Genomic DNA, 15894 nt, shown 5'->3' with positions numbered 1-15894 from the left:
GATTTGGACTTTGGGAATTTAAGTTAGGAAAGCAATGGAATGCCTTAGTGGGTCACAACCAGTAGCATCCTAGAAGACATTTGTGCTACGAGTAATTTGAACTCTTGGGGGCTGGTTCAAGAGGTTTCAGATGAGAAGAATTTTAGTATGTTGTCTAGAAATTGTTCTTGTGATGTTTTGTTGAAGAATGTGGCTGCTTTATGCTGTTGTCCTAAAAATCTGCCTGAAGCTGAAGGGAAGAGTTTGTGATTAGTTGCATTGGCAGAGGAAATCCCAAACAGCCTTGTGTAGACTCTGTCATGTGGTTATTAGTGTTAACTCTAATGACGATACTGAATGTAAGGGAGAAAGCTAAGCAAGGAAAACATTTAAGGGGAAGAGGGGCACCAGAAAGTAGAATAAAGCTAAATCCTATATTCAAGGAGATTAAGAAGTGGAATAAATGGTGGGGTGACTCAGGGCAAGATTCCACCCAACTAAGTTTCCAAAAGAAAAGCTTAGAGCTGGGTGGTGCACACCTCTAATCCCAGCCCTCGAGGAAGAGACTGACAGATCTCTGAGTCTGAGGTCAGCCTGGTATACAGAGAAAGTTCTAGGATAGCCAAGCATAGGCAGTGATGGTTAACTCTCAAAGACCAGAGTTGACGGGGTTTGTACGTTCCAGGGTAAGAGCATGAGGATTAGAATTATAAGCAAAAGGAACAGAGATATGAGGAAATAAGAGAAAGAAACACAGAACAGCGTGGGGAGAGAAATTCAATGAATACAGAATCCTGAATCCTTTATTTCACTTCGAAAAGAGAAGGGGGAGGCAACAGGCTTTATTAACATGATATAAGGAATAGACTTTAATACTTCAATCTTTGGTCCAGGTGGAGCAGATCCACCTCTACACCCAAAATACTAATTAGACACACCCTAAGTCACATCTCTTTTGTAGCCACATCTGTTGTCAATAACTTTGAAAGAGCAAACATAAGCTCAAACTCTCTGACATCCAGTCAAGGTGGAACAGGCTCACAACTGTGGGCCCTCACAGTTATCCATCAAATCAGAAAGTTGGTGAAGATGTAATTGAATGGGCAAGCCACATTCCTGCCCCATTAAGCAGCAGAACTTGGCAGTTTCAACCATGTGGTTCTGGCTTTAAGGATAGAAGGAAGGAGTGATGGAATATTCCTCTGCAAGGAAAGAGAGCTACTGAGGCCAGGTAGGGGTCAAGCGTGTTCTTGAATGGATGCCTAGAATGGCCATTTCATGAAACTGTGAAGTTGAAGCCTGGGTTGCTTTGGAGACCCTGTTGGAGATGCCAGAGCGGCGAGACACCTGCTGACAGAAGCTGCTACCAAGGAGTGGAACCAGCCCAAGAGAAAGAAGTGTGTTTCAGACACCACAGCGGAAAGTTTTGAGTGGAGATTTGAAAAGCATTTTGACATCACACATGGAGATGAACAAAACCAGTTGTCCAGCTGGTTTGCAGTCTTGCTCTGGTCCAGTATTTCCTCACTCTGCTCCCTTCCCTACATTTTGGGATGGTAATGTAGATCCTGTAGCACTATATGTTGGAAGTGTGTGATCTGCTTTTTGATTTTGATTTTATAGGGAATTACGGTTAAGAGATTGCTTGAATCTCAGAAGAGACTGTCAACTTGAGACTTGTAAAAAAATTCAAAACTGCTATAGACTTTGTTGACTTTTGAAGTTGAACTAGTGCAAATTTTTGCATGATGATATGGTTACAAGCCTTTGGGGGCCACTGAGTGGAATGTGGTGGGCACTATTAGGAGGTGTGGCCTTCTTGGATTGGTTGTGCTTGTTGGAAGAAGTATGTCACTGTGGAGGTGGGCTTTGAGGTCTCATATATGACCAAGCCATGCCTAGTAAACAAACCACTTCCCATTGCCTGCAAGATACAGGACTCTCAGCTACTTTTCCAGTACCATGTGTGCCTGGATGCTGCCATGTCCCACCAAGATGTTAATGAACTAAACCTCTGAACTGTACATGAGCCACCCCAATTCAACATTTTCCTTTGTAAGAGTTGCTGCCGTGGTCATGGTGTCTCTTCACGGCTAACCGACACACACCTATTTTATATATTTGGGAACTCAGGGCTGTGTAGAGATTTTTCAGGTGAAAAGTTGGTGAATGGAAAGATTTAAGAATTCATCTTGTTGTTTATCTTGTTATTATACAGCTGCCTGAGTTTGCTTGTTTTATTCCAAACGGTTTATTGTATTCACAGTTGGGGAGGTGCGAGGGTGTGGCTCATGATCCAGGTTGGTTCTGTGGATGCCCTAATGGAATCCCAGTGGTGGGAGGGAGAGCTCCCACAGCCAGGTGCAGGTCCTATCCGAAGGAATGAAGAAGTGCTAGAGACCTTGGTGATCCTCCTTTTGGCTATCAGACTATTTATTTAAAGAATGATTCCCGCCCCCCCCCCCACCCAAGAAAGGGGAATTTCCCTAAGGATCTCATGCTGGGAAAAGACAAAGCCAGAGCCAGCCAGAGCCAGTGAGAGCTTTATCTCCAGGAAAGATAATTCTTTCCGTTCTGATAGTTTATCAGACCACTGGGTTCTAGAAGGTAATGGATGAAGGATGGGTAGGAAGAAACCTTGGCCAGAACTGCTCAGTTATGCATCCCCTTTGCTGTCTATTTCAACCTCAACTTCAAGTCAAAACCCTCAAGGACAGGATGGAGGAGGAGTTGCTGGGCCTCTTTGCTCCTGTTTGGGATGTGGCTGCCGGGGATGCATCTCTCCACTTGGCGCTTTTCGCTGTAGCTTGTTTCGGTAGTCGGCCTATTGAGGTTTGTAGCCAAGCTTGCTGCAGTTTGTTGCAGCTTTCAAGACTCTGACCCTATCAACTTCTAACACATGACCACTAGGTTCCAACTTCTGATGAATCCTCTACCTCCCCCTGTTGGCACATTGAAGACGAAGCTTCCAACACGTGGACTTTTGAGGACTGAAAGCATACCATAACCCAATCACACAGTAGAGGAGAACTGAGGATTGTCCGTGAGTGTCGGGTGCTGAGTGTGAATGTCGCTGCCAGTTGGACCTTGACTCTCTCTGTTGAGCAAGTCTAGAATCTTCTAGGATACTTCCTGTTACCCCTAGAAGGTTTTCCCCCCTTGATTGCTACTCCCAAAAGGTTTTGTTCTGATTACATGTTGGAGTTGATTCTAGGGGCGTCAGTGGCAAAACTGAAAACCCCAAAACATATCTGAGCTGGACAAGGGAGCTCTACAACCCCTGTATAGCAAGAGAGCCAACTCAAAACTACATGTTGACTTTCACGTGTGACTTAATGTACCTCAATTCTGTGACTGCTTTGCTTGTCTGCTGTTTCACGGATTACTAATTATGTCCTAGGATAACTGGCTTCTGATGAGCTAGAACCTGGGAGATTCAATCTGAACTCACTTCTTCAAATTTTTTATTAATAGAGCCTTTGAGTATACAGACGAAAGATAAAAATTTCCCCTCGACATACTCTATTTTCAGGAGCGGATGTATCTATCATTGTTCCTTATTACTCCATCAAAGCGAGGGAAAAGCAGCTTGTCTTCCTGATGGTAAAAAGAAAAAAGTGGAAAAGAAAGGAAAGGATAAAGGAAGGAGTAAATTAACCAACTGAATATGAATGACACAATATAGAAACGCTACTACAGGTTACCAAGGCAGCAAGAGTTCTAAAAGTGACAGTAAGAAAAGAACATCAGGTTGTTGTGACTAATGACACTTGAAGCAACACTCTCCTCGTGGTGCTTGTTTTCTTTAATTAACACAGCTCTGAACAGAACATTATTATTGAATGATAGATTAGTGCGGCAAAGGAAGAACACAGCCTGTGGATTCATTTTTCCAACGGTCGGATAACTCGAAAGAGAAGGCAGAAAATAGCAGGACCACCAGACTCCACCCTAGGGGAAGGCGGCTGAGGAAGACCAGCAAAGTTGCAGGCAGAGGGTGCGCACCACGTGCTTTCATGGCTCCTGAACACAGCCGGTCGCCAAGCAGCAGGGAACAAAGCAAGGCTAAAAATACAACAGTCGCGTGACGTCAAAATGACTGGTGGCTTAAACTTTTGAATACGTAGTAGCTATTGCTGGTGCATGCTGATTAGTGTTTTAACCTCTGCTGCCAAAGATGAAATCATATGTGGATGTGTGTGTGTGCATTCACATACATATTTAAACCCAATCCCCCACTCTCTCTTCTCTCTCATAGTAATGTATGGCGATCGGTGAAGGAGTTCTCTGATATCGTGAGTTCCTAACCTACAGCGTCAGGTGACTGAGTAGGTCACTGCACAGACTTTATAGATATAAAGAGACACCATGCCTGCAGGAGATGCATGGCAAAGAATAGGCAGACTCTTTCTCTGGTTGTGGCAACTGAGGACGGGGCATCTTTAAAGCTTATCCCATCTATCCATGTCTCTCCCAACACCCTGTCTTCACTTCATCCACTCCAGACCTGGCTACCTTGATTGGTTCAGGAGATTCCCGATGCTCTTATTATTTTTACCCAAAGCCTAAAACGGCATCACTGACACAATGAGGACCAGCATGCACCAAGTGCTGCAAGCTCCCGACCTTTCAAAGGCACAGACATAAGAGAAAGCACTTTGAAGAGGACCCAGAAAACAGTTCCAAGTGGTGCAGGTAACACTGCGTTTCCCCTGTTTTCATCTGCAGGGTGCTAACCTGGGAGGAGTTTCCACGTGCTTCCCACCCAGTCTTGGATGCTCCAGCTTCCTTCCTCAGGTACCTAGTCATTGTTGTCTGTGCTGAGTTCACAGCCCTTGGACAGGCTTTGGCTGCAAGCGCTTCATCTCTGCGCATCTGGAAGGCACTGGCAGCCTTCTCGCTGGCTTGTGTCTGTGAGAATGTTGTTACAGCAGATAGCTCTGTTAAGGCAGAGAGAATGTCTCCCGCTGGACCAGAGGCAAGTTTCGCTCTTCGGCATTATAAAAATAGCATCTCATTTGGGAGCAAAGGCTGTACAGTGTTCTGGAATCCCATTACAAACACCTGGGGCTTTCTAAGCTCAGGGGGCCTGAGTTGTGGGATAAACCCACAGTGTATGTGGACTCCATCAAGCTGCTTCCACATCATCTCCACTGAGTTTAGAGGACAAAAGTTTCCATGACAAATACGGGGTAATAAAGTCTTTTGTCTCCGAGCAAGGTATTGGGTATCTTATATCATCATAACACGAAGCAGTTCACTCTGGCAAGAGGGAAACCCAGAATCCCTGAGACTATTGAAACTGCTCATGCCCTTTGCTCATCAAACTTCCCGTTTATATCTGTTATAGTCTTGTGACTCTCTTGTTTTAAATAAAAAAAGTCACTACCATTTCTTGGGAATGCATGTATGTATATTTGAATGCATATGTTTGTACACACAGGTGTGGATGCCCGAGATTAACATCGAATACCTTTCTCTATTGCTCTCCACCATATGTTTTTGAGTCAGGGTCTCTCACTGAACCTGAAGTTCAACTGGTTTGGTCAGGCTGTCTGGCCGGTGAGCTCCCACAATCCATCTATCTCTGCCTCCCATGTTCTGTAATTAGAGGCATGCACAACTCCGCCCAGCTTTTCACATGCTTGCTGGAGAGCCATACTAGCAAACATTGGGTTTATTGAGTCAGTTTGCGAGTTTTATCAATACGCAAGCTTCCTGTGACGGTCTCAGTGTCTCTCTGATGGATATTGATTATCCTTTGAGTGTATTCTTACTTTACAGCTCAGAAGGCTATGCTAACTAATCTTGTACCTTTTGTCTCTGTGCTTGGTTTATCCCTCTATGTGGAATTTTGGTTCCATACAATGGAGGTCATACTTAGAAGCTAAGATGTAGACTGTGAGCCTCAATGCTAAGAGCAACTGCCATATTAGAAGTTAGGGTTGTCACAATCAACTCTTTTGAAGCCTTGGTTGGAGCTCTAGACATGGAGGCTTTGTGAGTAAAAATGCTGGAGGGACAGGCCCCTAAATACTGCCCTTCTGACACCATCTGCAAGTTCTGGAAAATCGCTGTCCGCCACAGTGTAACCTGCTCACCAGAGGACACTCAGGGTAACAGTGTATAGAGAAAGGACACAGGCGAAAATTCACGGAAGCAAGAAGCAACATTTTGCCAAAGACAGAGCCAATGTCCTTCCTGTTCTCTGGAGCCATAGGGTGTGTTGCCACCTTGGTGTCTCCTCATCGTCATGTGCATGAGTGTAGCCCCAAGAGGGAGGCTGGGAAAAGCCTCGGTGTCTACAGATTTTCCTGAGGATCTTCAAGTAGCATGACTGATGGACTGATTCACTACCCTTCATCTGACATAATTCAGATTCTGGGAAAAACGCAGTCCCTTGCAGCTTAGACTTCTCCCGACAGGACCTAGCAGCTTCTGAGATGATGGTATTGTCAGGGCGCGGTGACTAGGGAAAGATGACTCCCGCCTTCAGTAAGCAGCTATTGTGTGTCCCAAAGCCCTTACCCAGGTTTCTTTCTAGTATAGCCATTGCTTAGGGAAGCTGGGGATTGTTTAGGTGGGATGTTTTGGCTTCAGATTCAACGTTCTGATACGGAGGAGCAAGTCTGCCGGAAGTTCCTTTAGAGGATCAATTCAAACCATGATTGCTTAGAGGCCAGATGCTAGTAGAATCAGGCAATGACGATTTCCACAGGGGACGTCTTCACTCAAAGAAGTGGACAATTTGCTGAATACACACACACACGTTATTTGTGTTTTCACTTCGTGTTTATCTTAAGCGGCTACTCCTTCCACAGCTCCCTAGAGAGTAAGGATGATGCCTTTTTTTTTGTTTTTTGCATGGGGAAACTGCCTACAAAACCTTAGCGCTAAGCGCTAAGACCACAGTCTCTGCTGGCTTGATGGACTGCTGAATGCTAAACACACAGTTATTGTTGGGTTGTCGGCAGATATTTCTGCCCCATTGTGGTTGATAGTCGTCTGGACGTGTGAAGTATCCTATGTCCTCTGTCTACCTGTGCACGTCTAGAAGAGCCTATGGATCTCAAAGGTTTGGCTCATGAATGGTCAGAGCAAAGGGACTCTGGTACCAGGGCTGCTGTTACACAAACTGGTGCAGATAATGTGGAATCTTTGTGGATTTATGGGGGGACGACGACAAAGAACACCCTAGAAGGAGAGCTCCGGTGTCAGCTAGCTGCACACCCCTAGGTAGAAACCTGAAGAATTCTAAGTCAACCACAGACATCCTTGCGTATCCACCACGACTTCTAATGGCCCAGATGTGGAGAGAGCCTAGACGTCCATCCAGGTGAAGAAGAAAGCGCATCTGGTGTGTGTGCAGACGTGTCTGTTCATCCTAAAGGAACAACGGGAGGGTATGGTTTGCAGTAAACGGATGGAAATGGAAATTATCATATTAAATGAAAAACTGGACGGACTCAAAAGAAGAGATATTTCATTTTTTTTTTCATCTGTAGGATCCAAATTTTACAAACTACATAGCATGAAAGCAGAAGCGGAGACTTTGGGACAGTGGATGGGATGTGGGTATGACCAAAATGCATTTGCTAGGACTATGAACTGTCATAATGAGACACTGTTTGCAGCAATAAATATATACCTTAAAAATCAGACTGGCAATGGTGCCACGAATGTGGACTTGTGCTTTAGATGCCCTTTGGGGGAGTGTGTTTCCTTTGATACTCTTTTGCATTTTAATGTGGACGTAATATTAACTCCACCTTTAAAGAGTCCATCCGAATTGCCGGCATGTTACCGTGAATGAAATATTTCTGCTAAAATCCTCAGGGGAATGACAGGAGTAGTGGTCTCCAGGGCAATATAAGATCCTCAAGTAAAGAGGACGGAGCTGGGGTGTCGACCGAGATTGTTACAGTTTGTGTGAAGGTGAGTACAATGGCCCTTTTTTCAATCTCGCGAGCTACTGCATGTCACAAGGTAATTTTATCTTGGCTGCCCTCTCGGGGATCACAGGAGGACCTCATTCTTCCTAATAAGGATGACGTTAACAAAAGGTCAATTACTGTTTGTTATTTATAAGGCCATTGCTTGTTAGGCACCAAAGGCTCAAAGAGCCAGTTTAAGTTTAGAGAACAGAGATCTAGTATGAATCAGGTAAAACACGGCTAGAAACATGCTAGTGTGAGGGTGCTATGAGCAAGCACAAAATGGCTTGCACTGAATGTTCGGGGAACCCCAAAGTAAATCTAATATATGACTTTTTGGCATATGCCTCTTTTGTATGATTGTGTATTAATAAAACATTGAGGTGAGGAAACTGAGCCTTTGTCTTCCATCAGCCGGTGTCTCCCTCTACGTCTGTGTGCTATTTCCAAGCACTATGTGCCCACCTGCATGGGTGCCATTGCTCTCCTGTGTGCTTGTGGGCGTTGGGTGTCTGCTTGCTTCCGCCTGCCCAGTGGCCCGCTGCTGAATAAACCATGTCTTATATGTGTGTGATTGGCCTCCTATGATCCTCCTCTCCTGACAGGAAAGCTTGCATCTGACATGCCTTCTCAGTAAAAAGGAAGTTTCCTTTAGTGTGGCTGCCCACAAGTCATTTCTTTATTGCTTGTATTTGTCCAGGGGACAGAGGCAGTAGGGAAGGGAGACTTGGTCTAGAGGAGGGCAGGAGATAGCCAGTGAAAATGGCTAAATGCTTGGTGCTCTCAACTGGTTAGTAGCCAAAACAAAAAGGGAAAATTGGGCAGGTTACGTGGTCCTTCCCCAGGATAAAAATTTCTCCATCTCTATTCATTTGTTGATCAAACCAATGCTTTCTGGCTGGACGTGAATAAAATTCAATCTTAGATTGCTAGTTTTTTAAAAAAGAAAATTTCATTTTAGGTTGACTGACAAGAAAGGAGGCATATTAAAAATCTGTTTGGTTTTTTTTTCCAGCTTAACAGTATCTAGGGAGTTTAAGTTTCTTTCTGGTGAAAGTCAGTAGTGGTACATGCCAGTTCTTGCAGAGGAGGCCAAATCTTCTGCCATGCTGGACCTGGCGGGGCCAGCAGAGGCTCTGTGACATCCCAGCTCTTCCTTATTTTACCCCAGTCCTGCTGCTTCTGACAGCACCAGTGCCCTGTGCAGGCCTGTGCTACCCGACTCTTGGACTGTGGGTCACCCCCATCGGACACGTGTGGTGCCGCCAGCAGCAGAAGTCTGCTTCCACATCCTCAAAAGCGCAAGCCCAAGGTTTCAGAAGCAGGAGAGCTGCCGTTTGCTAGCCAGAGTTCCTATTCCAGAAATACCGCATATACGGGATCCTGACTAATGATGCGGTAATGTCCCAGCAACACTGCTATAAAAAGAACGGGTCAAGTCAACAGGGTCTTGAAAACATCTGACCTCGGCTTCACCAAAGCTTAGCAACACTGCCCACTCTGGAAAACAGTGGTGTACCCTCGCCTGGAACAGCTGACCCTGAACTCTCAGTTACTGCCTAGCTCCAGAGCAGATATGCACGTCTGGTTAACCAAAGGCAAGAGAAAAATTCAAAATTGGAAGTGGTTTTGCTGAGTGCAGATCGATTTTGTGTGATAAAGTCAATAACTCCAAACTTGACCCATTCTAAATCGGGAGCAGCCTCTATTTAAAATCAGCCACGGTTCATCCGCTGGGAGGGGCTTTATCTCTCTAGCCTCTGGGAATTGGGCTAGCGTGGAACTGTGCTGAATAGCTGGCTCAGGTCTCAGCCTTTTATTTCATTTCATTTATTTTATTTTATTGTCATGAGGTCTTAATCTGTAACCCAGGATGGATTTCAATTTAAGCACTTCCTGTCTCAGGCTCCAGCACAGTAGGGATTAGAAGCCTGCACCACGATACCTGACTGAGCCCACCCATTAGCAGAGGGGTTCAATCCTGCTTTCTTCCTTCTGGAAGCACCCACCGTCTGTGAAACGCCAGTGGTTTGTGAGAAGTGAATACCGTGTGGCGAGGTGCGGGCTTTCACACAGATATTCACCGAATCCTGTCCAGACAGCGATTGGACGCTTGCCACCTGAACTAGCAAAAGTGCTTTGCCGGCTCTTCTTGACTCGGCAGAGCTGCAGGGCTGTTTTTATGTGGCTGTGTTTTGGGAGTGCTGTGTTATATAAACTCCAAAGCAATAAGTTCATTTTCAGAGGGGCCTGAAGATCAGCAAATAACACAAGAAATATGACTGGTGCCGGCCTGCGGCAGAGTGGTAAACCCTGACAAACATTACAGGTTCATCTGGCCAACTGGCTTCCGATTAGCTCCTGTCATTTTGAGGTCCCAGTAGGTGAGAAGGTGGAAATAAGGGGCAGTTATTTATTATTTTTTCCCCGATTTTCCAGGTTCCATTCTCTTTGACATTCCAACCAGAAGTAACAAAACAAAACAAATTTAAAAACCTGTGCATGAGCTTGGAACTAAAGCAGTGTGTCTCAGGGGCTGCTGAGATGGCTCAGAGTTAAGGACACTTGCTGCCCTTCCTTCCGGAAAACTCTGGCTCAGTTTCCATCACCCAAGTTGAGTGGCTCACAGCCACTTGTAACTGATGCCCTCTTCTGGTATCCCTGGGTACTGTACACATATGGTGCACAGACATATATTGCAGCACACATACATACATATAAAATAAATAAATATTTAGAAAAATAATAAAACTAAAGAAGTGCAATGTCCCAAATGACAACTCTAACAGGTTAAGTGACTGTCACTAGGGTTACCAGCATAAGAGGTCTCAGAGGTCCCTATAGTTAATGCAGAATGTCACAATGTAGTCAGCAGATTTTCCTAAGTTCTGGTAATGCCTCTATCTATCTATCTATCTATCTATCTATCTATCTATCTATCTATCTATCTACCATTCTATCTACCATTCTATCTATCTATCTATCTATCTATCTATCTATCTATCTATCTATCTACCATTCTATCTATCTATCTATCTATCTATCTATCTATCTATCTATCTACCATTCTATCTATCTATCTATCATCTATCTATCATCTACTATCTGTCTGTCTGTATCTATCTATCTATCTATCTATCTATCTATCTATCTATCCATCTATCCATCCATCCATTTGTACAGAACACATAAGACCCTGGATTGAATCCCCAGCACACAGAAATGGAGTAAATAAAAACCATCCAAGGCATTGTACTTTTCTGGGCAGATAACAATCGACACATGCTTCATAAGCAACAGTGCCCAGGGAATCAGAACCCCGAAGAAGAGATCTTTATTAATTTTTTTGTTATTTTTTTCCTTGGGTACAAACACAGCAGTGACCTTGTGACTTAGAGAAATTGAGATATTGAGAAGTCACAGGCAACAGCAAACTATTTACTTAAATTGCCACTAAGTATTACTTGGGATTAAAGGAGTGTCTTAACAAATAAGAGACTGGGATCCACAAGGTTACTGTAAGAAATTATTGTGGTGGACTGCCTCTATCCCGACTGCACTGGAGAGATTCTAGAAAGAAAATTAACTATTCAAGACTTTAGATTTTCAACTTAAATTTCTTGGATCATGGCCTCCAATCAATCTGTGGTCCTTTGGAACTGCAAAAATAAGAGATAGTGCTGACTGCCAAGCCTGCGGTTTGACTCTGTAAACCACAGGTGGAGCCACAGTCTGTCCACAACATGTAAGTGACATTTTGGGTACTGCATGAGAAAGAATGCATCCTAAAGAAATGAAGGACAAGAGCAGAGTGGGCGTAGCTGAAAGTGAGAACCATGAAGCTCAAGTTCTGGAGAGCAATTGGACTGCTACTCACTTTTCAGCCTTGCTAGCTTATCCATCAGTTGCATATGAAATATTTCCTCCAAATTGGTCTTGTTGTGTGAACCATCATGTTCCCTGATCTCTCAAGTTGAAGTCAACAAGGCTGAGAGCTTAAAGAAAGATGAGGATCATCGTAACAGTGTTGGCATCAGATGGACCAGAGCCAAGGAAACAGATGTTTCGAGAAGGAAATGTAATACAGATACAGATTTTTTTTTAAAGGGGAGCAAGAAGGGTGGACCATTAAGCTACTCAGATACTAATAACTGCAAAATCCACCACCTAGGCTGAAAGAATGGAGAGGGGTTGACATTCTGCTGAGATACGCCCTCTCTCTCCATGGGTCTTGTTGTGTATTACCGTCACCATGGAAACCACACTTCTGTCAGCCCCACAGAGGATCTCCTGAAACTGCCAGGGTTGTCTGAGCCCCAGGTACCACTGCTGTCCCTGCTAATAGCTCATAGCTGTCAGCAGCATCTGTCAGATCCACCCGGGTCCCTGGAGCCTGCACTTGTTGGCAGCCATCAAGGGACTGGTCACTGCTACCAAGGCATTATCTGCAACATTAGGCTTTTCGTTTAAGGTGGCATCCTCCAGTCCTCGAATAGACGAATCAACAGTCTGCAGGAAAGGAAATCTAAGATAGAGTTTGATTCAGTGCACGCAAGAAGGGTAATAAGAATATCCGTTTTTAGAAGTAGACAAGATTGCCAGGCAAACTTGGGTGCACGGTGGATGGGGGGGGGGGGGTGGAAGTAAGGGGAGATGGTTAGGGAGAGGGGAGAAGGGGAGGATTGGGGATGGCTTGGGGGAATGGGATGGTGGGAGGGAGGAAGGATGGTTATGGGAGCAGGGAAGTTTATATCTCAACTAAGGGAGCCATTTTAGGGTTTGCAAGAGACTTGATTCTGGAGGGGTTCCCAGGCCCAAGGAGAGATCCCCAGATTGTTCCCTGGGCAGCAGAGGAGAGGGTGCCTGGACCGGCCTTGGCCCAGAACCATACTGATGAATATTTTGCATGTCACCACAGAACCTTCATATGGCGAAGGATGGAGATAGAGACAGAGACCCACATTGGAACACTGGACTTAATTCCCTAGGTCCAAATGAGAAGCAGAGGGAGGGAGATCGTGAGCAAGGAAAGCAGAACCACATTGGAGCACTGGACTGAGCCACCAAGGTCCAAATGAAGAGCAGAAGGAAGGAGAACATGAAAAAGGAAGTCAGGACCGCGAAGGCTACTGAATGAGCATGTGATCAAACCGGATTCTCTGAATGTGGCTGACATGGGGGCTGACTGAGAAGCCATTGACAATGGCACTGGGTCTTGTTTCGTCTGCATGTACTGGCTTTTTGGGATCCTGGCCTGTTTGGATGCTCACCTTCCTGGACCTGGAGGGAGGGGGGAAGAACTTGGATTTCCTACAGGGCAGGAAACCCAGACTGCTCTTGGGAATGGTGAGGGAGGAGAAGAGGGAGTGGGGGGAGCGGGAGGGTATTGGGAGGAGGGGAGGAAGTGGAAATTCTTTAAATAAATAAATAAGGGAAAAAAAGAATATCCGTGATATGAAAGAGGATAAAGGCAAGCAAGAAAATGACCATGAAAAGCTCCCCCTTGGGACAATAGCTATGCACACCCAGCCTTCTCCACATTATGCTTCTATACAACTGAAGTGCTAGGGGTTGAGCACTGGGGAGCAGTCTTACTGACTGTCCTATCTGCCACAGCAGACAGCCTGCGGTGAACGCTTTAGATAACAAAGGCTGAAGCCAGCAAGGACTTCTGAAGGGGAGTGAGAGGGAAAGAAACTCTGGCAGGTAATTTACTAAGGAACAATCTTGGCAAGAATTAAGTCTTAAGAATTGTCCTTGAAGGGGTGAGGAGGTGGGGTAGATCTGGGGGGGAGTTGGGGGAGGAACTGGAGCGAATGAGATCAAAATGCATTGTATGAAATTCTTCAAGAACTAATAAAATACATTCTTTTAAAAAAGAATTTGTCTTATGTCACGTGATGCAATTATCCTTGAAGCAATAATTTGCAAACAAATCGAAAGATGTTTATAGCCATATCTTATATGGACTCCTATGCAAGCTGAAAAATGTAGAATTAATACCTAGTTAAGAAACGAGAATACTACCTTTGTATCGTAGGGTGACTTCTTCAAAGACAGACTTTTACCTCTGTCTGCCATTCATGCTGTTGGTTTATGAATGGACTGCGGTCTCCTCCGTCTAGGTTCCTGTTTTCTCAACTGAATTTTATTACCCAGTTCACACTAAAGACACTAGCGACTGCAGCACGATGGGCTTGGTGACAAGGTTTAGCTATACCCTACGAGTGGCGCAATTGGTTCCCACACTGGTCTGTTGTAGGTAGTGCACTAACCACTGCACACCCAGACTGTATTGCGGTGACCAGCGTGCAGGCGTACACACAGCGATTTTTTTTTTCCAGCTTTGAAGGTTTCAAGGCCTCCCACTGAAAATCTGGCTTTGCTAGGAACCTTGAACTTAACTACAAGGGCGATTCTACCCAGAGGCTGATCCATGCCTCAGTTTCCCAGAAGTTGTTAAGCACAATGTGACCAGATGAATAAATGAACGCGGCCTCTCCAGCTGCCTTTTGGAGTGCTGCGGAGTTCCTCTCCTAAGTCTGTTTCTTCCTGGAGGCCGCTCCCTAGTGTCTCAGTCTTAGAGACGGCGCTTCAGAAAGTTTCCTCCCTAAACTACAGGACTGGAACTGAGCAGCTTCTCAAGTGTGGCTCCTTCTCTCACCGACCCTGTTCCCAACATCACTTGCTTATTAGCAGCGACGGACCCTAGGGACTCAAAGCCCAGTTAATTGCACTGCACCGCTTCAGCGTTGTTTGCATATCATACTGTGAAATATTAACTATTGTACGGCGCTGAAAAGCCATTGTTCCACGTGTTCACTACGGGCGTCTTCCTCCTTGGCAAGCAGATCTTTTAAAAATCTAGGCGTTTGTAACAAAAATTGCCACTTGTTCCCACACCGGGAGTCGAACCCGGGCCGCCTGGGTGAAAACCAGGAATCCTAACCGCTAGACCATGTGGGAACTGACGAAAGCTTTCTGTTGTTTGAGTCTCTTGAATCATTCATAACTGCTCCCGCCCACAGCGCCCCGCCCTAAGTCTTAGCAGGCCCGGTTCTGCGCCTGCGCGCCAGCCCTGCACCCTCCCTGTCTCAGCAATGCTGGGGACATTCTTCCCTGTCCTAGCTGCTGTGTGGCTTCAAGGAGCTCCTCCTCTCTTGGCCCTCTTTCTAAAACTCGGTTTCAGGCTCTGCTCTGCAGTAGCAGGAACAATAATCTGAAAGGGTCAGAACACTGGTGCAGGGAAACGGCAGGACAGGAGCGTGATCGCCCGGCTCAGAGCCTAGTTTTGAAAAGCGCTGGCTATCAGACCGGCTTTTCCGATCACAGTTTAGATCCCCATTTTCACCGTTTAATTTTCCTTCATTGAGATTATATCAAAACTCTGAACTAAAACCGAACGAATGAAATCCCCCCAGACAAGGGCGATATTACGCGCAAAAGGCCTTTGAAGTGCTATTTTAAGATCTGACGTAGTAGCCTTATGTTACGGGGGGGGGGGGGCGGGGTATTTAATCTCTGACCATCGGAGCTCAGATGTCGGCATGATTAAAGGATTCTTTATACTCTCAAGCGTCTGCGTAAAGAAACCCCTGTAAATAAGATCAACAACCAGTCAAACACTGTAAAGTGTTCGCTATCCTCGTAAGCATACAAAAACCACCACCGGGAGGAAGTAGCAAGTATCAGAAATAAGGGGAGGCCTAATAGGAGACAGTTCTGATTGGATCGGAGAAGATAACGTGCTTGCTGGTACCATAGCAGTTGCATTTTAATTGTTTGACAAACCGATTGATTGGTTCTGGAATTCTGGCTTGGATTCTCAAGCTGGGGTACTCTTTGGCAAACTGTAAGCTCTGCCCACAATTTAAAACTGTGCTAAAATACACCTGCTGAGGAGCGCCACAGACTATGACAATATACAGCTCCCAAGAAGGGTGTGCACTTAACTCCGTATTCCCTATGGAGACCTGTCGTG

General features: G+C 45.3%; 1 non-coding gene across 1 annotated transcript; it reads right to left on the bottom strand.

Annotated features, from left to right (window-relative positions):
• Nucleotides 1–14807: 14807 nt before the first annotated feature.
• On the bottom strand, nucleotides 14808–14879 carry Trnae-uuc (transfer RNA glutamic acid (anticodon UUC)). Its single transcript has one exon. It is a non-coding gene; the product is annotated as a tRNA-Glu (tRNA).
• Nucleotides 14880–15894: the final 1015 nt, after the last annotated feature.

Source organism: Myodes glareolus, chromosome 24, assembly GCF_982192425.1.
Source record: "Myodes glareolus chromosome 24, mMyoGla1.1, whole genome shotgun sequence".
In the NCBI taxonomy this organism is placed as follows: domain Eukaryota; kingdom Metazoa; phylum Chordata; class Mammalia; order Rodentia; family Cricetidae; genus Myodes; species Myodes glareolus.
This window is presented reverse-complemented; position numbering and strand designations above follow the sequence as displayed.